At 41.7% G+C, this 27127-nt stretch overlaps 1 long non-coding RNA gene across 2 annotated transcripts; it reads left to right on the top strand.

The window, feature by feature from the left end:
• Nucleotides 1-2398: 2398 nt before the first annotated feature.
• On the top strand, nucleotides 2399-16654 carry LOC109502894. Of its 2 annotated transcripts, none has more exons than XR_006583569.1 (3): nucleotides 2399-2533; nucleotides 4727-4877; nucleotides 15330-16654. It is a non-coding gene; the product is annotated as an uncharacterized LOC109502894 (long non-coding RNA). The 2 variants fall into 2 exon arrangements; XR_002161791.3 differs by lacking the exon at nucleotides 2399-2533 and adding an exon at nucleotides 4507-4626.
• The last annotated feature ends 10473 nt before the right edge of the window (nucleotides 16655-27127 follow it).

Raw genomic sequence — 27127 nt, 5'->3', positions numbered from 1 at the left:
GTTGGCTTTTGATGTCAATAATTAGCTCGAGTCTGATTCTTGATAGAATTTCATAGTAAGTATTTTCTAGGCATAAAAATGATGTGTATTCCGAAAAGCAAATAATGTTTAAATGTAATTTAAATAAATGTTTTAAAGGCTATTGTAGACTTTTAAGGCTTCAGAATATCAATCTTCAAACTATATTTAAACACACATGAATGTACGCAAAATTGATATCTTGTGAAATTTTAGAATATTGACTTCAGAATTAAATAGAAGTTTATGTTTCAATACTTGCTGTGTTGCTTAGTATTTTTGATGCAATTTAGTTTTTAATTTTCCTAAAAATGCAGTTGGCCTAAAAACTTTTTTGAAAAACCAGTTTTTCTGAAACCAAAGAAGGGTTATAATCCTCTTAAGTATCTTGCGTTTAAGTAGATTTAAATTTTTCTGACATTTATTTTCTCATCATAACGGACAAGACTTTGATTAAAGCCAGAAGGCCATCAGACTCACAAAACAAACAGAGAAGTCCAAAAAAAAAAAAAAAAAAATGTTTGAGGCCCTATTTAAGCAATCTACTGAGGATTATCACTAATTTGAATTTCTGAGACCTGATCCTTCTTCTCCCCTGCCTAAATGACTTGTTTTCATGCTCAAGCTATCAAGAAAAGCAACGGTGCCAAGTAAACTGAGCCCTCATCTTGCAAAAACATCCATCTCACAGAGAAAAGGATTTGAATATTTCTAAGTATCTCCAAGTTCAAAGAAAGGAGCAAAGCTCCTTTATGAGCTTAGTCACAATGGTACAAGACAGTGCAAGAAGCTACTAGTTACATCTCGCAATTAACAGCCAATGCAACAACCCCCCACCTTACGGTACATCCCTCATTTGACCAGCCTGTGTGAAACCCTCAACACTGTGTTTGCAAAGTAATCCTAAGAGTCAACTCATTGACATCATATTGCATGATGTGGCAATAACTCCCATCTACGATAGTATTAAATATAAAGCATCTCATTATAGAATCATGGGTTTATGGGTATTCATGGGCTGGGAGGACAACGTAAGAGCTTGACATGGGACAGTATAGGAAGCTACAGAATAGGAAGCTATAGGAAGCTTGACATGGGTGAATAGGAAGCTATAGAAGTGCTCATGATGTCATTCAAGAGCCTTCTGCCCAACAGAGAAGGCATGTTCAACACAGCACAGGCTGAAGAAAAATGGACCATCATCCTTACACCCAACCACTTGAGACTGTTCAGTAGGCTGGTTCTGTGGAAAAAATGATGGTGATAGCATCACTATATGGATCTTCTGAGATTTGAACCAGGCGATGTCTAGCAAGGGCCTGCCATACAGTAAAGATAAAGGGAGGGGATGGGGGAGGAAGAGTGGCGGGGAAGGGGGTGGTTGGGAGCAGAAGAAGGAAAGGGGCTTGATATAGTTAAAATTATTATCTGAGTGTGCTGAGTGTTCAGTCAATGGTGCTGTAGGAGCAGGCACCTCTCTGAGCATGAGCAATGATTTAGATCATAAGCTCCTCTGCTAAACTGGACACAAACCGCTGCCTCCTCGCAGGCCGCCTGGTTCACAGTAGCTGCTCAGAGGATGAGACTGAACAGGTGGCACATGACAGCCCAGCCACCCTCGCGACGCCCAGCGGCTCACAGCCATCCACCCGGCCTTACTGGAAGATCTCATTCCCTGGGCCCTGGAGGCCCAGCTTGCTCCTTCTGTCGACCTAGGAGACAGGCTCCGAGAAGACAGCTCCTTGTGCACTTATCAGCTCTGCCTCTCCAAACTTTCCTGGCCTTTTTAAGTCCCTGGATAACTGCCACTTTATCCATGAGAGAACTGGAGTGGAATTCATCTTCCAACGATTTTAGAAGAGGTTGGGAGAGGTTTCTGGCTAATTGCAGTGCTCAGTAACTCCTATTAATGGCGACTTTCCCGTCAGACACCCTGTGAGTAAGAGGACGTGGCTGTGTGCATCTCATTACCCAGTCTCAGCACTTCCACAAGTGGTGCTGAGAGGTCACTCAGTCTTCAGCCACCTGCCCTTCCCTTCCCAGCATCCACTTTGCAGACGTGGAGGTGAGGTCTCCAGCTTTTCCAAGCTTGACCCTTCGTGGATGACGGTGGAGGGCAAATCCTCATGGCAGCATAGTTAGGGGCATGGGGAGGGGATCTAGATTCGAATAACCTCTCCATGACTTATGAGTTGAGTGGCTTTGGGCAGTGTTATACACTGAATGGTACCCCCTCAAACATTCTTATTTTGAAACCCTAGCCCCCATCTGTATCTGTATCTGTATCTGTTTTTGGAGATAGGGTCTTTAAGGAGGCCATTCTGGTTAAATGAGGTCATAATGAGGCCCTATTTCAATATGACCGATGTCCCTATAAGAAGAAGAGGCACCAGGGACGCGGTTACACAGAGAAAGGCCGTGTGCGGACCCTGAAGGTGGCCGTCTGGAAACCAACCAGACAGGCCTCAGGAGAACTGAGAGCTGCCACATCATGGAGGTTCCAGCCTCCAGAGCTGTAAGACATTCCTGTTGTTTCAGCCACCCTTTCTATGGTATTGTGCTACGGCTGTCTGAGCCGTCCAACACAGGCAGGATCCAGCCCTGGGTCCCCTCTATAAATGGAGATGATCATAGTCCCTACTTTGCGGTGCTAGTATGCGGACTGAATGAGATAATGCCTATAAAATGCTGGGCCAGCGCCTGTGACCAAAAAAAAAAAGGGGGGGTGGCAAAAAGGGCTCCACACGTGTGAGGTATTAATTTTAGTAATTCAACTCATCAATTTAAAATATGCATAGTACGAGGTCCAGAGAAATTAAATCTCTGCTCGAAAGCTGTTAGTCATTTGACAAGGCTGGTTTGGCAGCCAGGATCTTCAGGGTCAGGATTTAAGACAAACGGCTTGATGACTATATACCCATTATCTAATGCTACCTAGTTCACCCTCCTTCCAGAAGCTGCCTGTATTTCTCATTCCTAACAGCACTGTAGGGGAGTGGTTAGGGACACAGGGTCAAGGCCCACACGGAGTTCTGACCAAAGGCCATACACTGTTGCAGGTGCTAGGGATTCGGAGGTGAATGAGGCAGACAAGGTCCTGGCTCTCATGGGGCAAAGGTTCCACCAGGAGGAGGCAGATGTTGACTAAAAATACGTAAGTGTGATAATTTCGGAGAGAGATAACTAAGGTGATCTGCTAGTGTGTGAGCACCCGGATGGTGAGAGGGAAGTCCTCTCTAAAGGAAGGACACTCCAGCTGAGACCTGAATAATGAGAAAGAGTGAGGCAGGACCAGATCCAGGGGAAGAGCACTTAGGCTCAAAGAACAGGATGTACCAAGACCCTGAGGCAGGATCAAACTGAGACACTTACAGAACAGTGAGAAGAAATCGTGATGGCTAATCCTCGGCACAATGTGTTGCTATTCTTCTACTCAAAAACCAGGCTTACTCTTAGATGCGTGTCCAAGAGCTGTTAATTATCATGACAGAAAAGAAAAAGAAAAAGGATCTATATATTCATTTCCAACTTAACTGAAACCCAATATGAGAGTTGATTTCAAAGGAAAAGAACAAAAAGGCGGTTGAAAGGAAGGTGGTGGCAGAGGTGAGTTGAGCACAGACAAGAGCTGTGAAAACATCATGGTGCATCAGAACTGGGGAGGACCTTGGAGGCCATCTGATGACGAAATTGAGGCCATGAGTGTTCAAGACTTAACTGCGGGCCCACAGTAAGACGGTAGCAGAACCAGGACTAGAATGCAGGCCTCCCAACTCTTAACCCAGACAAGAGGTTTCTTTATATATACGTATATAATATATATTAGCAGTTCTATTCTAATTTATTAGAAATTCCAAATCTGTTCCGAGTTAAAGATAAAGCAAAACATCTCTTGGGAAAACCAAGACAACCTTCTGATTGGAACCCAACCATTGGAACCCAAAAACCGTTGGAACCCAACATTTCAACAGCTCTCCTCCACAAGGCAGGGCTGTGACAATCACCTCCCATGATGCCTCTTTACTTTTTTACCATGCCTGACCCATGACTGCCCACCAGAAACAAGGTAAAGGGCTGCCTAGAAAAAAATATATATGTGTGACTAAAGGTCATGCGTAGTCCCGAGACCAAAGGCTCTCTACAGACCTGATTCAAAAGCTGGACCATTTCAGTGGGAAATAGGGAAAGATCCAGATTATAAGCAACTTTAGATTCATACTTTAAAATCCTCAAGAACCATGCTGTTGCCACAGTTCTATTTTACATGCGTATTTTATGAGTCTCCTGATGGAAATCTAAACCTTGAATGTTCTTCCACACACCATTAATCTTTAAAATATAATTCAAAGAAAAGGCTGTGTGGCAATCAAGTACTGGCATCCAGAATTGATGAAAAACAAAGGAGGCCTTGGGTTTTTAGAAGAAGTGCCTGCAGGCTGGGGCCTCAGAAACAAGCTCCTCCTGTCGTCATGGCAACGCAGGGAGGTGGCAAGGCCTGGCGAGCACTTCCCCTCACTTCTCCTCTCAAACTGGAGGTCATTTAAGGTTACCCAGCAAGGCATAAAAAGGAAGAAATAAGGGAGGGCAGGAAGGAAGGAAAATTTAAAGGTAGGTTTCATTCCCTGGAAGTCAAGACGCATCATGGAAACTTATAGTTCTCTAAGAAAATTTCCATCTCTTTTTCTTCTGTTTTTGGATTCTCTCCCAGATGAAAAAGTCAATTACTCTTCCCACACTTGCTCACCCTTGGACTTACTGCATTAATATCAGCTTAGCAATATCTACTTGTCGAGTATGGGCTGTGTACAGAGGACCATGTGAGAGAGTAAAAAAGAAAATACATCATCCCAGGATTTGAGGTGTCGTCTAATTGAGAAATAAGATATACATTCCTAAAATTATTTAAGAATATTCTAGTGCCAGATGGTCTCCAAAGATTGTTCCATCATTCCTTTCCCTTTCTGCAAGCATGCTGCTTCACCCTCCGAGAGGTGGGGTCCATTTCCCCTCCCCTTCCTACTGGGAGAGCTTTGTGTTCCCACTAGTAACAATCTGAAAGTCGGGCTAAGGATTTTTTAAATTATTATTTTTTATTTTTTTAATGTTTATATTTATTTTTGAGACACAGCATGAGCAGGGAAGGGGCAGAGAGAGAGGGAGACACAGAATGTGAAGTAGGCTCCAGGCTCTGAGCTGTCAGCACAGAGCCTGATGCGGGGCTCGAACTCACGAACTGTGAGATCATAACCTGAGCCGAAGTCGGACGCTTAACCGACTGAGCCACCCAGGCGCCCCGGGCTGAGGATTTTTAGATGAGATTTTGCCCAGTTGTGAGATTTGCCATCTATTTTGAGGCATGATACTGGTGTTCTACCTTCTGCTTACTGGTGTTTCAGAGCAGTGTTCCTCCAAATTTGCAGCAACACCCTGGGAATTTTTAGAGCTCTCAGTGTCCAGGCTACACACAAAACTGCTTATACCAAAATCTCTGGGAATAGACCCAGGCATGTTTTTAACCTCCCTAGATGATTCTGATAAGATGGACGAGTTTGAGAGCTTGTTTTAGACAGCTGCCCCTTTCAACTCCAGGCATAAATGACTCAAATGACAACAATCCTCAGAACTGCTCAGCAACCTAAGAACACTTCTAATAAGTGCCGGCTCAGAATGTCCAGAGTGGGGACTTTATGTGTGACAGCGGACCGAAATTTTGAGGATTTTTTAACTCCCCTAAAACGGCATCTGTTAATGGCACAGTGGATGATTGACTATCCATACCTCACTAAATGGCAACACAATTAATGATAATCAGCTGCATTTTCTTTTTGAAAGCACAGTGATGAAAATTAATCATGCTACAGGTAGGTCCCCAGCTCCCACCCCTAAACAGACTGGGCAGGAGAGCACAGTATCTATTATAATGGATATTGGGAAGCCAACTGATTTGACTTTAAATAAAACCAGTGAAGATAAAGAGAAAAGAATAAAAGACACCCATCCCCTCAAGAACAAAAAAGATAAAAGAGAAGCAGAACCCAGAAGTTTTGCAACAGAGGAAACATTAGACACACGCACACACACACGCACGCACGCTCCTCACATACACACACCCCACCATTCCCCTCTCGAAAGCAAACGCATTTAGAAATAAGATCTTGGAGAATTAGAGCAACATAGCTGACTGTATACATGTACCTTCTTTTCCTCTTACTCGGTTCCCATAACATGTAGAATTTTTTTTAATAAAAAGAAAATCTCAATAGCAGTGGAACACAAAAAAGAATATCATCAGGAAATCAAAAATGGTGAGGAATTTATTAAAGGTAGACAGGTGGTAATGGACCAAGAGTAAAAAAGACCAGAGAAAATCAAATCCATGTGTAAGAGAGCACTGCCCTGGATTGGTCCATGAGTGCTCTAAATTCAGTCAATAGCTATAAAGAATTGGAGGGAGCCAAGACATTATTGGGATAATTAATTAAATAACTACATGTAAAAATATGCACTTATTATCCATCATCCCATCTCCTTGACCATGCAATGAAACAGGAGGTCAGATGTGTAGGCAGATAGTAATAAACAAAAATTTAAAGGCCAGCAAATATTTGTCACTAATCAGAGTGAACAGGTAAAATTTTCCATGTTAAAAGACAAAAAAAAAATTGCTCTTACAAATATTTATTTTCCATTAAAAAAAATACACCTAAGCACAATAAAACAAGGCCAAATATTGAAGAATCAAGAAAAAGAATTATATCCAAAAATAATTATATCAAGAAAAAGAATTATATCAAAAAAGAAGCAAATATGGCGATATGAATATCAAAAAAAGTCAAAGTCAAAAATCATTAAAACAAGAAAATGTGGGCCTCATTTTTTTTCATGTAATACACTAAGAAACTATAACACTACGGTCAAGGACCTTTATGAAATTAACGTACTCGCTGCAGGTATCATGTCTTCAAACTGAAATTTTTCCTTAGTGAAACCTGGAATGTGCACATATAATGCACTTCATTCCCACTGAATCTAGGCAAGGTGGTTCTGAGGGACCCCTAAGAACATTGTCCTGCCTGAAGATAAAAGCAAAAAATGACAAGAAGCAGAGTGTTTTTCTAAACAAAGATTTTATTTATATGTGTGCCTGATTCAAAGTTCGAGAGGCCTTTTGTCAACTCTACACGATTTGAGGACCGCGTAAAAGCCTGACAGACCCCAAACGTGAAATTGCTCAGTTCTGTATTTGGAGGAACTTTCTATTGGTCTGGCCAGTGGTTGAATGGGCCACCTCAGAGGGAGTAAGCTCTTTCCTTCTTGAGAAATCAGAGCCAAGCTTGGAGATCTTCCTGCAGCAGTGGGAGAGTCAGGACACGTGCATGAAATGGGTAATTAGCTGGACTGTTCTATCCAGATATTTGGTTGTAAACTCGCAAGCCCATGAATCATATCAATATAAACGGAATGACCACAGTCAAGTTGGCAGGTAAGGCAAGGGAGAGGGGAGTATTCTCTTCAAGCTAACACATAGGTTTGAATAGTCAACTTCTGGAGACAAGGGGAATCCAAGAGGGCTAGACTGTCCTCTAGCCTTCTGACATTAGCAAGGCTGGTGTGTCTAATTGGAGTGGATTGAAATATATTTTGCAAATATTCACTCCCCTTGTATCCCACCCCACAGGAAAGAGCATACCTCCAAACCTTGATCATGTGACTTGCACTGACCAATAGACTGTGAGTGGATATGCCCTATCCAACTAGAAGACACTTTAAACATGACTGGCTTGGCTGGGCATTTTGCTCCTGCATTGCCCTTACAAGATGATTGTCTTAGTTTGCTAAGACTTCTGTAAAAAGTACCACAAACTGCATGTCTTAAACAGAAATTCATTGTCTCATGGTTCTGAAGGCAGAAGTCCAAGATCAAGGTGTGAGTAAGGTTGGTTCCGTCTAAGGAGGATGAAGGAAGGATCTGTTTTGGGTCCTTCTCTTTGACTTGTAGATGGCCATCTTCTCACTGTGTCTCTTCACATGGCATTCTCCCTTGGGTACCTGTCTCCAAATTTCCTTTTAGTCAGGACATAAGTCATACTGCATTAAGGCCACTCTAATGAGCTCATCTTAACTTGATTACCTTTCTAGAGAACATATCTCCAAATAAAGTCACATGCTAAGAGTCAAGGCTTACGATAATGAATTTTGTGGGGCTACAAATCAATCCATAACAAAAAGCATATCTCAGAAGGAAACTGATCGTTCAGCATGGAAGGGAGAGGCCATGTAGGGCAGACCTGCTAGAGACCTGTGACCCTTATGTTACACGAGGAAAAAAATAAATGTACACAGGAAGCCACTGAGATTCAGAGCATATTTATCATGCACATGTTTATTATGCAGCATAATTCACTAAAATCTGACAAAGGTACCAATTTATAAGCAAATCTAATGGCAATTAACTAACAAGTCCCTTGAAAACCAGAGCATCTCCCCCTGTATGAAAAGGAACTCCATCACCCATGTTCAATGAACAGTTGCATGGCACCAATAAATCTGGGCAGTTTAGAGATGCATACGACACAGAAATAAGGGGAGCACATGAGGAGTGATGGGAACCCAAAAAAGAGCTCCTGGCTGGAATAAGAGCACTTGGGTACTCAGCCCTGCCCCTTCTATTTCTTATGTTCAATGCTAGTGGGATCTCCAAGGAGCAATCCGTTCAGATAATCATGGTGTCCTAACATGTTCCTATAAGCAGGACTGAAGAATTCATAAGTAAGTGGTATCCAGCATTCAAAGCACCAAGAGGAAGGATACCCTACTCTGGGTTTATTCAATGTAACAATGCAGATAATGTCAAGAGAACAATGATCTCAGAACTCAAGTGTTAATTTCAATGTCTACATTGAATAGTCAACTATTCAGAAAGAAGTTTAAGAAAAAACTTTCTTACTCAAGTCTTTGTTATCTTTTGGGCTACTTTTTTCTCTTTCAAATACAGAGAGAAAGCCTGCCTAAAATATTTTACTCTCCGGATAGATGGATAACATGTTATAGAAAATTCTGCTCTGAACCTCTAGCCACTGGACTTCAAAGAAAACATCTCAAAGCCATTACATGTTTTCTAGGCCCCTGATTTTATGTATATATTCTCTCTGCCTTGGACTTGCTTCTGGCATTTCATTGTAAGCCCTGCGATAGCCCTCCAATTACTTCTATTCCCAAGAACTTTTCCCCTAAGTCAGGTAGGTTTGAGACAATTTGAGTCAGCCCAGGGAGGGTGAAATCCAGGCATGGTTTCTGTGTGCCTCAAGGCTTCTTCTCCCATCTGAAGAATGTGTGTAGCTCTCGTTGGCTCACAAAGCCATAAAAAGATCCGGCGGTCAGTTAAGGATATGGTGTATGGAGTCAGACTTCCCCCAGCTCCAATACTCATCAGTCATGTGCCTTGAGTGACTCCTTAACCTCTATAGGGCTTTAGTGTCCTCATCTGTCAAATGGGGCCAACAATAGTGCCCCACTCTTTGGGAAGTTCTAAAGATTAAGTGAGCTAATACATACAATGCCCTTAGAATAGTACCTGGCAAATTGTAAGGGCTCAGTGACTAGTGACTGTTCATTATTATTAAAGATGACTTTGAAATCCATCCTCTCCTGGAGAGAGAGCTCACAAGGTGGGCCCCGTTGGTACAGACATGCCACTAAGTTTTGATTTGGGAGCCCTGAGAAACTTGGCAACTTTTGCCAAAGCCATATCCTGTCTGGAACAGCTATAGGCTTTTCTCTTGGCCATGATTAAGAAGAAGCCAAAGTTTGCTTTCGCTCCAGCACTACCCATGCACAGGAGAAAACAAGGGGAAATGTTCCTGTTCCAGTGTCGAGCCCTCAGTAAGTGTACCATCACATCCATATCACTCAACAAACATTGACTGAAGTCTCCCTGTGTGCCAGGCACAGTACAGGAGCTGGGGGTGCAGCAGTGAAGAGAAATACACATTTTGCCATTTGGGAGCTTACATTTTAGCTGAGGGGAGACTTGCAGTAAGTAAAATAAGTAAATTGTTGTTAAAACAGAGAATTACAGGGTCTAGGGCCCTCCCGTAACTCTTCACCAGGTTCTGTTTCAAACTAGATTCATTCTTCTTTTCTACCATATACATTTGCTGCCCTAAAATGTCTTACTGCCATTGGTTGCCATACATTTCGAGGCCTAAAGATGAAACAAGACGATTCCTGTTTCAAAGATAGTATGTTTTCTAGAACTACCTCATCTAAATGCTTATGGAGTTGGAGTCCACAACTTTTAAGTCTAGTCTCGGTCTGCCCAGACTTAACCATGTAACCCTGGCCATGTCACTAAAATATAAATTTAGCCTGAGTTTTGCCTGTGAAAAATAATGGCATTGGCCAGTCACTGGTTCTCAAAGTGGTCCTGGGACACGGCAGTTTCAGTATTACCTTGGGACTTAGAAATGCACGTTTTCAGACCCCATTCCAGAACTACTGAATCACACACTCTGAGAGTGGGACCCAGCAATGTGAGTTTCCACAAGACCTTTAGGTTTTTTTCTTTCGAAATAAAAAAATCAATCTCGCTGTAAATCCCAAAAGAAAATCCTTATCCTCTCAGCCAGGCCTCCTCCAAAACTTTTGTAAGCACTATCCAATACTAAAGACTCACTTTATAATCTTTAAAAAAAAATGTTTCTTACAATTTACAGTCTTTCCAAGTTTGGAGGTTTAAAAAATATTTTGCACTTTTCTCTCCTAACACGCTCTTTGTGCTAACTTACAAGTATGCTTGATCCTACTTCATAAGCTCATTAGTGATGGTGACTTCCATCTTTCACTGTTTCTGAATATTTAAAAAAATAATAATTTTGAATTCTATCATTTTAATTTTATTTATTTATTTTGAGAGAGAGACAGCACGAGCAGGGGAGGAGCAGAGAGAGAATCCCAAGCAAGCTCCACGCTGCCCGCGCAGAGCCCAACGTGGGGCTCGAAGTCACAAACTGCAAGATCATGACCTGAGCCAAAATCAAGAGTTGGATGCTTAGCCGACCGAGTCGCTCAGGCGCCCCTGAATTTGAAATTTTAAACTGAAAATTCTATTCCCTTTCCACACACCCAGCGCTTGGATGTCGATTCTTTCTCAACAGTGTTCCCACTATGTTCTTCCAATGAAGACTTGGTATTGACCAATTCTGTTCAATGGGTGGAGGCATACACTGTTTCAAGAAGGACATTTTAGTATTTCAAAGCCTCTTAAGGGTGTTCCACCAAGAGTAGCTCAATGTGACAGATAAAAGCAAATAGTGCCAAAGTATCCACAAACTTTCTCCTATAACTTTTCATTCTCAGAATAGAACTGAGTTTTCCAGGAATATTCAGTTGGGATAACTTAGATGTATGTCAGTCCAGCTACCCTGTTTGAAGGCTATCTTTTTCAGCTGTCCAGGGAAACATATTTTTGTTTGTAAAGTGGATAAAGTTTCAAGTGTAAAACCCATTCATGGACAACTATCTCCTGGAAGTTATAAACATTTTTTTTAAGTTGTTTGTTTACTTGTTCCTAAAGATAATTTGGCAAAGAAGAAGCTAGCTCACTTTAGGACCTGAAGTGTAGTGTGAGTAGCTTGGCTTTATTTGCATAATGTTAATATTCCACAGAACTCTCTGGTCCCAAAGCAGTAGAAAAAAGAAGATGTGTTAACAAACCGGCACAGACTAACAGTAACCAGAATCAAGGATTGTGACTTTGATTATGAAAAGGGACAGCCAAGAAGTTAATGAATCAGCTATCTCAGAATACGGTCAGCACTGTCCAGGTCAACAGACCAATATTTATCAAGAAATTGCTTTGTAATCACAATAATATATATTCTCATCTGAAAACTGGGTGTGGGGTTAGACTAACTGTTCCCTGAAGCTCTTCCAGTCATAATAGTCTATTATTCCATGATTTCACAATATCTTTGAGGTAGAGCTGATTATCATCCAAACTGCCCTTGAAGATCTATTATCCTAGATATTGTATGGGTTTCCAAAGTAGGATCCAGAGGATCAGTTCTAGGTCTATCTACTCAGTCAGGGTTTTACTACCACAACTACAAGTAATTTCAGTTTTATCAGAAGTCTTAAAATCTCTATGAAATGTGCCGCTAATCCACAAGCAATCAACAAGTACTGGAGAAACACATTTATTAAAGAACAATTACTTGGCTTGTAAAGTCATTCATATGGCTCTGACCTGCTAGACAATGATGGTTAAAAAAAAAAAAAACTTATAAAAATGGAGAGAAGGAAGCTCAAAAAGGAACTAATTGAAAATGTCCAAGTGCAGACCACCTCCCTGAGAAAAACCACTTATGTACTGTGATTTATGGAGTTCTGGGAAAAGGCAACCATACAAAAATCACTACCTACCCTAATCAGCCCTCCATGGACTTTAAATTCTTCCATTTCTCGTTCTTCCCTTGATCCTACTTCTTGAATTAGGTATTTATGAAAACTTTGAAATATTATCAACTATCACCACCTTAACAGAAATTATGTGTTTTTTTTAAATTCTTTTATTTATATTTTAGTTAGTTAATATATAGTGCAATAGTGGTTTCGGAAGTAGAATTCAGTGATTCATCACTTATATACAGCACCCAGTGCTCATCACAAGTGCCCTCCTTAGTACCCTTCACCCATCTAGCCCACCTCCCACCCACCTCCCTCCATCAACCCATAGTTTGTTCTCTATCATTAAGAGTCTCTTGTGGTTTGTTTCCCTCTCTTCTCTTTTTGCCCCCCTTGCCCTATAAGGAATCAAGGAATCTATCCCATTTACAATTGCACCAAAAACGGTAAGATACCTAGGAATAAACCTAACTAAAGAGACAAAAGATCTGTACTCTGAAAACAATAGAAGACTTTTGAAAGATATTGAAGAGGACACAAAAAGATGGAAAAACATTCCATGCTCATGGATTGGAAGAACAAACATTGTTAAAATGTCTATAGTACCCAAAGCAATCTATAGATTTGACACTATCCTATGAAAATACTACAAGAGCTAAATGAAACAATCCTAACACGTGTATGGAACCACAGAAGACCCCAAACAGCCAGAGCAATCCTAAAAAAAACAAAAAACAAAAAACTGAACTGGAAGCATCAGAAATTATGTTTTATCAGATGAGCTGTTCATACATTCAGCAGGAGTCTATGAGAGGAGAATACAAAACAGTAAATGTTAGAATGGAGGAAGAATTAATCTAAGTCTAGAGCCTGTAAAGGGTAGGAAAGATGGAGTGGCATGGTGAGGAATCTTATGATTCTAAATAAAGGGAGGGGCGCCTGGGTGGCTCAGTCAGTTGAGCGTCTGACTTTGGCTCGGGTCATGATCTCACGGTTTGCGGGTTCGAGCCCCGCAACGGGCTCTGTGCTGACAACTCAGAGCCTGGAGCCTGCTTCAGATTCTGTGCCTTCCTCTCTCTCTCTGCCCCTCCCCTGCTCACACTCTGTCTCTGTCTCTCTCAAAAAATGAACATTAAAAAAAATTAAAATAAATAAAATAAAGGGAGAGAAGTAGAGCAAGTTTAGGGGTAGGGAGAAATAGAAGGAAACTAACATTTGATGCATATACTGTGTGCTAGGCACACTTCTAGACACTTTACATTTATTTTCTCATTTTATCCTCAGAATAACCTACTGGTTAGATATTATTAATCCCATTGCAATATTATTATAGTAGCTATATTATTTTACAACTAATAAAACGATAGACTCCAAGGAGATAATAAATTTCTCCAAGTTTATAGAGCCAACAAATGGCAAAATCTGGATGTAAACACATATCTCTGTGACTCCAGAGCCTGGCATGTTTCTCTCTACTATAAACCTGTCTGTAAGACTTGTGCTCCCCACATACATTGTTATTTACTGCGTGGGGCCTGAGGAAGAAAAGGAATGGTAACGCCGAAAGCCACATTCACCTCCTTCCCAATTTTGCTTTAAACCCATGTTTCCGATTTGCTTTTAGTCATGAAAACGTGTCTTCAAAATAAATAATTTTAAACAAAACCCAATCCACCTACCATGGCCCCAAGGACTCTTCATAGAATGACATAGAAGCTTCAAAACCATTGCAAAAAAAATAGAAAGAAATACTCAACACATAAGGTTATATGAATGGCCACTAAGCACATGAAAAGTTGCTAGAAGTCATTAGTCATCAGGAAAACGCATATTAAAACAACAATGTATAACCACTACATACGTGTTTGAAAAGCTAAAATTCTAAAAACTAGGTTAACCGAGATATGGAGCAACTGGAACCCTTAAATGTTGATGACGGGAAGGCAAAAACAGTAGGACCACTTTGGAGAACAGTTTGGCATTTTCCTATGAAGTTAAAACATATCATTACCACACAAGATACGGTAATTTCTCTCCTAAGTACTTACCCAAGAGAAATGAAAATATATATCCACACAAAGAATTGTCCATGAATGTTCATAGCATCTTTAGTCATAGAGCCTGTAACTGGAAACAGCCCAATTGTTCACAAACAAGTTAGCAGCTAAAGAAATTGTGGTATTCCAAGGGTGCCTGGGGGGGGGCTCAGTTGGTTCAGTGTCTGACTTCAGCCTAGGTCACGATCTCGCCGTTCCCGAGTTCGAGCCCCACATCAGGCTCTGTGCTGACAGCTGGGAGCCTGGAGCCTGTTTGAGATTCTACGTCTCCCTTTCTCTCTCTACCCTTCCCCCACTCACACTCTGTCTGTCTCTCTCAAAAATAGGCATTAAAAAAAAAAAGAAAGAAAGAAAAATCGTGGTATTCCAAACAGTGAAATATGAATATGAAAAGGAAAAATTACTGAGACACTCAACAACAGGGATGCGTCTTAAAAACATACTGGGTGATAGAAAGCAGACACAAAAGAGTATACTGTGATTCCACTTATATGAAGTTCCGGAAAAGACAAATCTAATCTACAGTGATCGAAAGCAGATTAGTGGTTATGTAAAGTTGGGCTGTGAGCTGGAGCAGGACTGTGGAGGAAAGACTGTGTTTTGGGCTGACGATGGTATTCTATATCTCAGTTGCACGATGGTTTCTTTGTGGCAGAAATCCACCAGTTCCAAACTCAAGGAACTGTACGCTTATACAATGTGTGCATTTTTACCTCAATAACGTTGGCTTGTTTAAAAATACCACTATAATTACCAAAGAATTGCTGAGAAAGATCTGGGCACGATTACATAATCACCCAGGTGACATTTCGGTTCCTTTCTTCTTATTGAATATTTTACTTCTTCCAGTCACTAACTCAGCTCTGCTCTCTTCTACAACCCCATGAAAGATGGTAACTCCATCTGTCCTGCAAACTTTCAGCCGACTTCATTACAAAAATACCCCAGGACCAAAGCCAGAGCTAATGAGCATCTTAGACCATTTGGAAGAAGAAAGGCTATTTTTTGGCTGAGGATAATTGAGCTTCACTTCAAATCAGAATCTAAGCTATTATTTTCTCTGTACTGAATCCAAATCACTGAGATTCCTGAAGTTTGTCCATGGTTATTGTCCACCTGATGCCAAAATATTCTGATGAAAAGCGAAACATTCAGCCAGTTGTGTGAATTCTTTGTCCTGAAATCTAAAAGCTCAGCCATCTGGCAGGATAGCAGAACAGCTGAACAGTCAACTGATGCTCCTGCTGTAGATTGAGAGGCCATAAGAATTGTGCAGATAAGATCTCCTGCAAAAATCAAAATGCAAAGGCCCAATGCCAATGTCCCTCATTATTGATAAAGTGGGATCCACAGCATTAAAATCATGGAAGTTTGGAGTAAAAAGGAATCCTGTCCAACTGCCTCTGTTTACAGATAAAGAAATTGAGGCAGCTCGCATCCATCGTTTCAAACCTTGACCAGATGCCCTCTCCTCTGGGGAACTTTTCTTCACTTCCCCCAGGCTGCTATCTGCTCTGGCTCCCACAGCTAACTACCAGCACTCACCCCCTCACATCCAATTTATCTGCTTGTGCATCTGTTTCCTCTACTTACACTGTAAAACTCCCAAAGACTAGGGCCAACAGCTCTGTACCCTAAAATTCTAGCCCCAAGAATGTTCTCAAAGAAAGACTGTTGGATGAGCTTGGGGTGAGAATCTGAATCAATGTGCACTCCAAATACATTCTTTCTCCACGCCTATGTTGAAATGGTAGTAGCGAAATTCAACAGAAATTCTAGACGTACAATTCGTCCTAAGCACTAAAATCTGAGGTCTCGCGTTCTTCAGACAAAAAGAACACCAGTAAAGCAAACTGTAGTGAGCCAACACAGTTCCTGGTATATAACATGAATATTGTAATTTAGAGAAATTAAAACACAATAATAAACATTTGCTGTGTTGGTATCAACTTACACATAATAGTAGTAGCAACTAACGTGTGAGTATTTACCATATACAAGGCGCTATTCTGAGAAATATATGTTTAACATAATTGTATTTTATGTTTATCACTGAAACTACATAGAACTTGAGGTTACATTTTTAGACTGATCCTTGCATCTCCTCTACCTGTGGATAAATGAAAACAAAAAAGATGTATGTTAACTAAACTTATTGCAGTCATCATTTTGAAATATATACCAAACCATTATACACCTTAAACATATACAAATCACAGTACATCTTAAATTTATACAATCCTCTGTGTCAACTATATTGCTTCTTTTTAAAAAAATTTTTAATGCTTATTTATTTTTTGAGAGAGAGAGGGAGACAGAGCATGAGCAGGGGAGGGGCAGAGAGAGAGAGGGAGACACAGAATCGGAAGCAGGCTCCAGGCTCTGAGCTGTCAGCACAGAGCTCAACGTGGGGCTCGAACTCATGAACTGTGAGATCATGACCTGGCCGAAGTCAGACGCTTAACTGACTGAGCCACTCAGGTGCCCCAACTATATTTCAATAAGATTGAGAAAATAAATAAAATGAACTAATAAGCCAAAAAATTTAAAAAGAAAAAGAAAATAAGTAAATTTTTTTAAATGGCAGTTGTCAAACTTTCCCTAGTAATCTTTGTTTTCAGATTTCATGCCCACAGCCTATCATAACTTTCCATTTTTAAAAATTAGACTTACTTAAAAAACTGAAAGTATTCTTTAGACATCAAATTACTCTTCGATAATGACATTTTGATTAACAGTGTAAGGAACTAAAAGCATGAGGGTTACATTTCTTTCAGTGAAAACATGCACTTTGAAATCCTGAAGAACTGAGCTTAGGGTGAATTTATATGAGGCAAGTGTTCTCAAACTTTGGCCCAAAATATTTTCCCTCTCTGTTGTCTGTCACCATGGAGCTGGAGAAGATTCTCGGTAGATAAGGCAAAGTAGGAACCTGACAAAATGAAATCCGGTCAGGAGGACTGGACTGGAAATTTCCATAAAAAATGAAAAAGAAAAACAAAGGAATTGGTTGACCCTTTCCATGAAAAGCTTAAATTCAATTGAACGTGTTCAATAGTAAGCCCTTTGGCAAACAAAATTAATGAAGATTCTTTTTTTTTTTAATTAAAAAAATACATATATCCAAGCATTTTCAAGGTAGCATCTACTCATTAAATTCTTAATATTTCCAACCATAAAAGAAAAAGAGTCTTGTGCTTCTCTGAGCCACTCAGAGTACTAGAATAAGATCTTGGACACAAGATCTGGTACACAAGACTGAAAAATGAGTGTGTATTGAGTGAATGAACGAATGAATGAATTCAAATGATTCTTTTCACTTTTTTCCAGCCACCTTTCCACATCTACACTAAGTCCTAAGAGACTATTTCTCACACAAAGAGTCCCTGTGACTCTGTTCAAGCCACTCCCGGTCTCAAGCAAGCATCTCAGAGCCTGCCCTCTCTTCCCTTCATGACCCACCTTGTCCTTGACCCCTCAGAGCCCCAGTTGCTCCTGTTGAACATGGTCTTTATTCCCGCCACAGGAAGACCATTCCAGGGAACCACAGTCTCAGTTCAGGGCTTCATTTCATTTCCAATTTGTATTACAACAGTACCTGTAATGCCCTTCCTCTGTTGATGGGTATTGAGAAGACATTCAAGATAATTGGGGAGGAGGGGGGGCGGGGCAGGGGCAGGTAGGATTTTAAAGAGTTTCACCTCTTTCCCAACTGAGAGTCCAAACTCATGAAGAATGTAAAACCTCAGAGGAATGCTCTTAAAACAGAGAAAAAATAATTGTATGATTTTCCTATTGTGGGAAACGAAACAAAACTTTATAATATAGAAAGAAAAAAACATACCTGTGTTTGCACTCGATCGATATGAGTTCAAATCCTAGCTATGCTCCTGTCTGGTAATTCGACTTTGGACACTTCATAGAGCCTTGATCTCTCACATACAAGATGAATGTCACAGAGCCACTGAAGGACTGAATGAGATTACTAATTGAACGAAAGCAGAGGCACATAATGAGCATTCAGGAAATGTTAATTGACCTACAACACAGATGGTTTAAGAAGCAAAAGAAACAATCATTAAAACTATAAACCCTAAACTCTATGATCTCTGGTTGACTTTTGAGGGTATGCCTCAAGAAGCAATTTTATTTTCCTCCTCAGTAATGCATTGTCACATCTATAATCAAGACAATGGCTGGTAAAGAGTAGCTCTTACTTGGGGACCATAGAAGGCTACATAGAAGTGCAATATGGATTGCTTTTAGGGCAGAAAACAGTCACAACATAGAGAAATAACTCACCTGTTTTATAGCAAAGTCCAAAATAGTCACACTACATTTCTGGAAATTCAAGGGTGCATGCGTGTGTGTGTGTGTGTGTGTGTGTGTGTGTGTGTGTGTGAAAGAGATAGAGAGAGAGAGAAGGGGGGTGCAACTATTCAAAGTTACCCTTAGACTATACTCCCCAGAGATGTGGAGGCCATGACCAAAACACTCTGAGAAATCACAGAAGTTTACATTTTAAGAGCAATTAGAGAACTGTCGAGGATAATTTTGTCTTACACTCTGATTTTAGAACCTAATCCCTGAAATAAAATCAGATCCCACTTCCTAGTGAAAATATGGATTCCCACAGTAAAATACAAACATTTGCCATTCACACGCTACTTGTAGATTTTTCCCTGATTTTTGTCTTTGTTTTAGTAGTATCATTTGATTTATCTGAAGACCAAAATTCCGTTTGATCTTTTTAATTGACATATGGTGGTATGTCTTTAGCTTTCTGATGTGTGGCTAATTTTAAGCTGTCAAAGTCCAAAGACTAAATCGTTATTGCCACAAACTAAGACCATTCGTTAAATGACAAAGAGAGGGTCAAAATAGCTTGACTTTGTGAATCTTGGTGCAGCATTGTTTCTCTGGTCTATAACATCTACTGCTGGGAAGCCTAAAGTTGTCCTCCTGTCTATGTTGAAGATGACCATATTGTTTGTGTGTGATTTTTCAAGATGTTGTATGCCTCCTCCTAGATCAAGAAAGACAAAGAAGATTTCAAGCTAGTTTTTTTTTAAATGTTTTTTTTTTGTGAGAGAGAGAGAGACAGAGCATGAGTGGGGGAGGGGCAGAGAGAGAGAAAGACACAGAATCCGAAACAGGCTCCAGGCTCTGAGCTGTCAGCACAGAGCCTATGGGAGGGTTCGAACTCACCGACTGCAAGGTCATGACCTGAGTTGAAATCAAATGGTTACCCAACTGAGCCACCCAGGTGCTCCATGAAGCTAGTTAGTTTTAGTGTTGCTTTTTATCATGGTGGAGGCCCATGAGGTGACCATGAATCTTAGAGCACTCCCCACTCTCCACCAGAAAAGCTTTTTTTCATTGTCCGTCACTTATCCACAAACCTGATTTCTTAAAGGGAATTTGATCACTAGCAATATACATAAAATATACCTTAACCATTTTCTCAATACCCAGAAATTAAATATAATCAGATACAATAACATCTTTACTTCATGATGACATTTTCTATATAAAAAAGTGTCATTGGGTAAAATTATGCAACCCATCAATTTCAAGCATCTAGGGAAATTGAGTCCCTGAATAAAAATCACTATGGAGGCATACAAAAGTCGGGGCAATTCTCGTTAAAAGGTCATCCTACAATTTCTGGTGCTTCCTCCTATAACCTGAAGAAAAAAATCACAGAAAGGCAGCGATGTGACAGCAAAATATTTGTATTCTGCTCTCTGCAGTGGGAAAGAGAAAGCCGTGTTACTTCTCCTTCCCTGAATCAACCGTTGTAGCACATCTCCAGGCAACCTCTTCAGGCTGGCTTAGTACCTTCCATGGGTGTCTTTAATGGAGATTCATTATAAAGCTGAGAAAAGGTCAGCCCCTACAGAGACATGCCTAGAAAGAAACTCAGTCAGCCCATACTACCAAAAGAAGTGAAAGTAGATGGCAATCACACTAAGTTGTGTTACTCCAGCTTCTTGAATTGGTCACATGGCTGTTCACAGCCAAACTTCCTGGAAGAGTTGGTTTACCATGACAGTGACCTATTTCTCAACGTGCATCAACCTGTTTACACCTGTGGTATCTCTAACCCCACCATTGTACAAATTCTGCATGTTAACAAGTAAACTTCAAAACGGGTTGGGGAGTGGGTGCCTGAGTGACTCAGTCAGTTCAGCGTCTTGAGATTTCGGCTGAAGTCGTGATCTCGCAGTTCGTGAGGTTGAACCCCGCGTTGGGCTCTTTGCTGGCGGCACGGAGCCTGCTTGGGATTCTCCTTCTCCCTCTCCCTCTCTCTCTGCCCCTCCCCGCTCTCAAAAATAAATAAATAAACAAAAAACCCCCCAAATTCTGCATTTTATAGATATGAATAATCTACAAGTCGTCAAAAGGAAGCTTCTGCCTCTCCATCTCTCCATGGTTGACCTTCCTCTCTTTCTGGAAAACCTCTGCTGGCTTGGTTGCTGGGCATTCTGCCATCCTGATTTTGCTTCTTGGACTGCTCCCACTCTTTCTGCCTTTCCTCTTCCAACCCCAAGAAGTGCTGGTCCCTGAAGGAATGCTCTTTGCCCTTCTCTCTATTTCCATGCATCCTTGGCTACTTCAGTCATGCTCAAGGTTTCAAGCCCATGGATTCATGTGCATGGCTCCCAAGTCTCTAGCCCCGACTTCTCTCAGAAGTTCCCATACTGACCTTCCAAATGCTTTCTGGATATCATGTCAACAACTCCAACTCAAAATGCACAATGCAGTAAATCGTTTCCAGGACTTACTACCCGTTTTTATTATTTGCACGTCCAGCCTCTCAGTTACGCAGATTCAAAACCTTGGAGTCATTCTCCACCCCACTCTCTTCTTCATTTTCCAACTGTCAGCTAGGTGCAAGACCTTGTCCATTTCAAGTCCTCAGAGTTTCCAGCTTCTGTGTCTCCACCGTACCTGCCATTGGCCCAGTCCAGACACTTCTCTCCTGCCACCAGGAATCCTGTTTTCTTTACCTCCCTCTTCTATTTTCTTCAGTTTATCTTATAGGATGGGAAAAATCGTAATGATGACATCGTAATCATGATGACAAAAACTGAGTCTTTATCACTGTACAACCAGTGCCTAGCAGGCTCCATCCTAAATATTAATATTTTTAATTTGTGTAAGTGCAGCTCTGATCATGTGATCTTTTCTTTTTCTCTGGCCTTCAGTGTTTTCCCAATTAAAGAAACACTCTTTTGGATAAATACTGACCATGTTAACGGAAAGAGATCTCAGAGAGTGACTGGAGACCTAAAGTAAGGTAGAAAAGCTAGGGTTCTACCTATAAAACCTATAAAGTATGTTAGGAGACAGATTTTTGAGGAAAGATAATGTGTTTGGGTTTTGACCTCAGGAATTTGAAATGCTTATGGGATATTGGATGGAGATAGCCACAGGCATTGGTACTCAAGAGAAAGATCTAGGCTAGATCTGAAGGATTTAGAGATAGAAAGATAGTTCAACATGCTGTTGAGTGTTTCCCCTCTGGAGCCAGACTGCTGGGTTCAGATCGCATTTCTCCTGCTAACTATAACTAGCTCTGAGAACCTCTCAATGTTCTTAACTTCTCTGTGCCTCCCTTTCCTCATTTTTAAAATGGCTTTAAAACCTCTATCTTTTAATTTGTCATAAGAATTAAATATAATGAGAACAGTGCCTGGCATATAGTAAACACTAGATAGGTGTTTGTTATAATTATTTACATAATAATTGAATATTTGAGCATGAATGAGATCACCCAAAGAGAAAATAGGAAAGAAGGAAAGAAAGGAAGAAAGAAAGGAAGAAAGAAAGAAAGAAAAAAAGAAAGAAAGAAAAAGAAAAGAAGAAGAAGACAAGAACATGATGAGAGACTGTCCTGAGGGATTCTGGCCCAAACTAGGTACTAACTACAAAAATGATAATACGTAGTTCTGACCTTCGTGAGGTTTATGATCCCACGGGAAAGGGCATAGCTTCTGTAGCTGAGACATGAGGACCGTGTAATGAGAAAACAAAAAGGAGAAAGCTTTGAAAAAGAAACAAAATCTCTCTATTCAAGCATGACGTCCAGTTCTTGGGCAGAAGTTCTAAGTGAAAAAGGGAAAACAAGAGGAGAGAGAAAGCGTTCCTTCCATGTCATGGCTCAGAATATAAAAATGATAATCGGTGTTGGTTTCTTCATCATCTGGAGCCCCAGCCTAGAACAGAACCTCCAGCATTTACCCACAAAGGTCCTCGCCTGGAACCTAGGAGCGTCAGTGCTGGGAGCATGCTGCACTGGGGACAGCAGTGGGGGACTGGCGGGGGGGAAGGTGCTGTCCGTGACCCACTCTGGTGCTGGAGCTAGGCTGAAACATGCAAAACAAACAAACTAACTAACTAACTAACTAACTAACGGCCAAAGCCAGTAAGCTGCACACAGGACAATACATTGAATCCTGCTTGAATATTTCCCTCCTCCTATTTATAGCTTCTTCGCCTTTATTAAAGTTTCCAGTGATGTCACATTACACTGCTTTGGGGGAATGTGTTTACTTCTGCCAGCTCAGATCCATCCCCCCGCAAAGAGCAGTAACTGCCGGGGTTTGGCTGAGAAAAAAGAAGCTACTTCCTGGCAAGGTTTGTGGGGCCAGCAAATGGAGCACCAGTGACTCAGAGCAGGGAAGGTCAAGATGAGAAGTCCTTCCAGGTCTTTTGTTTTCACTAAGCCACGGCCGAGCCCTCCATGACTGTACCCACCATGGGGACCCTGAACCAAATGTTAGGAAAGCTGAGTTGTGATCCCAGCTCTGATCCTGTCTCCCTCGAAGATTTTGAACAAGTCAGTTAACCACTGTGGGCCTTAATTTCCTCACCCTTAAACAGAAGGGTTGGGTTAGATGGTGTAGAAGGAAACTTCCAACATTCTGTAGATCTCTAATGTCATCGTGTCCTGCATTCATGTGATGGGCAAGGTTTTGCTGCAACAGAAAAAAACCCCAACTTTTCAATACTTAACATAGCTTATATGACTTTTTAAAGTATTTATTTATTAATCTTCAGAGAGAGAGAGTGAGTGTGAGCAGGGGAGGGGGAGAGAGAGGGAGTATCCCAAGCAGGCTCCACGTTGTCAGCACAGAGCCTGATGCAGGACTCGATCTCATGAACCGCGAGATCATGACCTGAGCCAAAATCAAGAGTCAGACACTCAACCGACTGAGCCACCCAGACATCCCTCCCATGGCTTGTATGATTACTACCTCACACAAAGTCAGCTGCAGGTTTGGGCAACTCTCCAGAGCAATTGCCTTCCACGAATTACTCTTCCAGGCTGATTCATGCTCCAACTATTATTATTTATACCACCTGGAACATATGGTCTCACTAGTTTCACGCAAGGAAGGAAGGAACGAGAGAATCATACCTGGGCTTTTCACTGACTCTGCTGACATGTGACATACATCACTTTCACTCAGTTTACATTGACCAGAATGAGTCATATCCTTGACCTGGTGTTAGAAGAGGAAGGGCCCGAGAAGGGGTTGAGAAGTGGAAATTTTCCACGTTCTCAGAAGGAGAGAAGAGCTGGATGTTGGTACGTGCTAGTAACATCTACACACAGCTCCCCATCGAAGACAAAGGCTTGTTATTTTTCCAGTTGCTTCACATGCACTCAGTTCTGACAGTGTTTTGAGGCCAATAGAGAAGATGTTACTATCTTCCTTTTACCGAGGAGGAAACCCAGAAAAGCTGGGCAACAAATATAATATCGCAAAGCTGCCTAATGTCTGGGATGGCACTGGATTCCAAGCCTCATGCTCTCGGCTTCCTGCTGGTTTGAAGAATCGCAGATTTATATCAAATGACCTGGATTGGAATCCTGATCCTTTATTACACTGGCCAGCAATTACCTTCTCCGAGCCTCAACTTTCATACCTACATTAACAGCAGCGGAGATCTAGTTCAGAGTTTGCTTGAGAGGATTAAGGAAGATAATCAAAGGGAAAGCACCTATCACAGAACAAGGCAAATACTGAGTAAACAATACGTTCTGTCCTTTTAAGCACACCACAGTGTCCTCAAATGTTTCAAAGACATAAACTATGTATTCTCACATCCAGAGAGCCCTGCACACAGGAAGATTCCACTAATGTTATAAGTTAACCAGAAACAGCGTTCTTTTTGTCGGAAATCATCTCTGGGAAGACTCTGACCACTTTGGTGCCTAAGCAGATGTTGTGTTTTCCCAGCACCTGGTGACGTGCCCAGAACGGAGTAGTAGGAGCTCAAAGCGCTGGGTGACATGTGCGCTTGACATGTAATACGTGCTTCGTAAGTATTATGCATCGTGGTTTCTCCTTCCTTTTTGTCGTTTTCATTCCTTTCATGGAATGGTGGGTAGCAAGAGAGGAAAAGGAGGGAGGCTGGGGAAAGAGACGCTGCGGACTGAATATTTGTGTGCCCCGCCCCCAAATTCACATGTGGAAATCTACCCCCTCCCCCCCATATGACGGTATTAGGAGGTGGGGCTTTGGGGAGGTGATTCGGTCATGAGGGTGGGGTCCTCATGAATGAGATTAGTACCCTCAAAAGAAGAAGCCAGAGAGTTAGCTTCCTCTTTTTCTGTCCTGTGAGGATACAAGAAGTCAGCCATCCACACACCAGAAGGGGGTCATCACCAGAATCCGATCACACTGGAAGCCTGATCACAGACCGCCAGCCTCCAGAACTATGAGAAATACATTTCTGTTGTTTATAAGCCACCCAGTCTATGATATTTTGTTATAGCAGCTGGAACAGAAGAAGACAAGAGAGAACATGCCATACAGCATCTTTGAACAGGGGGTGGAAAACCAGTAAGGACAGAAAAGGGTATGGCTATTGATGTGAAGAATTTTTTTTTTTTAATTTAAAAAATTTTTTTAATGTTTATTTATTTTGGAGAGACAGAGACAGAGTGCAAAAGGGGGAGGGGCAGCAAGGGGGAGACCCAGAATCCAAAGCAGGCTCCAGGCTCCGAGCTGTCAGCGCAGAGCCTGACGCGGGCTGCAAACTCACGAACCGTGAGATCATGACCTGAGCCGAAGTCGGAGGCTCAACTGACCCAGACACCTAAGTGCCCCGATGTAATGAATTCTTTAATCAAGCTCCTTAGCAATAAAATACAAGTTAAGAAAAGAAATCCCTAGAGCTGGGAGAACAGAATTTCAGCCCTATGGTGAAGGGGGCAGGAGAGGAGCAAAGAGAAGGAAGAAGAGGTTGTGCAGGACAAAAGGACAATGTTGTCCCTGCCTCCCCTCCTCCACACCATGAATGGAGGCTACTGTGGCTTGAAGCTCTTCGTTGCCTGTGTCAAGGACCAAATCCCAACTTCCTAAAGTTGCTCTAATGATCCAGTGCCATGGGGCCACGGGCTCCTCCTTCAAACAAGTGACCTTGGCTGGTTATCTCCATGGTAACAGCTCACATCCCAAACTGTTCCTTCCTGTGTGGGAAGAAACATTTCAGAAATGGAGAAAGGCAAAACCGAACAGTAGCTTTTTTTCTCTTATGACCCTTCTTCTTTGGCAAGTCGTATCCTTTTCCTGACCATTGCAGTCTCCTGAGGAAACCGTGCACAAAAGAGACAGTTCAGTGACTTTAGTTGCAGATGTCCCATCCAGGACACAATTTAAAAAGTAGAAGCCGGGAGCGGCTTTTCCTTCAGTTTCATACAGCACTTGGTATTTTTCACCCCCGCCCGGCCCCCAAAGGGAAAGGGCAGTATGTCCTCCTCGTGGTGGAAGAGAGGGACGGCAGGTCAGAGAGGTGGGGTGCTTTCCGCACAGCCGCGGAGCAACAGAGCCACGGAGTTAGGCTAGAAAGCCAGACATAACAAGACTGAGCCTCTACTGAAGCCCCATTCACACCCCGCCTGCCTGCGGTCCAGCCCCTGCCTGAGCAGCCAGCCTGGTCAACGGGCTGACCTATCTCCCTCCAGCCCTAGACTCTGCCTCCTGTCCCATAAAGCCATGACACTCCCGGTGATTTTCTCCAACAGGATGCCTAGATGTGGGGCAACTGCGTTGTAAGCTCACTGTTCTGTCTGTTCCACAGCGTCTATGATCAGAGTGCCATTTTACAGGATGGTAACTGACACTTCCTCAGCTGAACCCCGGAAGTGCCTGCCTGAACACAAAACCCTCCAGTCGCGGATCTCAAATGCACCATGGGGTCTACTTTCCAACCAGAATCACAAGCCAAGAGCACTCCTTCCCTGGCCTGATTTCAGCCTTTCCCGGTAGTTTTGATCCCATGATTCTGTCCATGAAAGCAAACTTTTTCTCTGCAGCATCCCTGCCTGACTTTGACGTACAAAGGTGTAATTAGAACAGCATGGAGCAAGAAGGATGATCCATTTACCTCATCCCTAACATTTCAGTGCTTTAAAATATGTTTCTAATATCCTAGGTGCATAGGGCCAAATTCTTTTCTCAGTTTTTCACATGCATGAGTAAATCCACACAGACTAAACCCCTTGGGCCTTAGGTTTTGCTTAGAAGTTCTTCTTCTTTTTTTTTTTTTTTTAAAGAAAACAAATATTCCATTAAAACGACATAGTGTACTCTTCATATTTTTAGGACAATTAGAGTTTAGAATTCCCT

This window comes from Felis catus, chromosome C1, assembly GCF_018350175.1.
Source record: "Felis catus isolate Fca126 chromosome C1, F.catus_Fca126_mat1.0, whole genome shotgun sequence".
NCBI lineage: Eukaryota > Metazoa > Chordata > Mammalia > Carnivora > Felidae > Felis > Felis catus.
The sequence above is the reverse complement of the archived record's forward strand: the minus strand, read 5'-3'. Positions and strand labels throughout refer to the sequence as shown.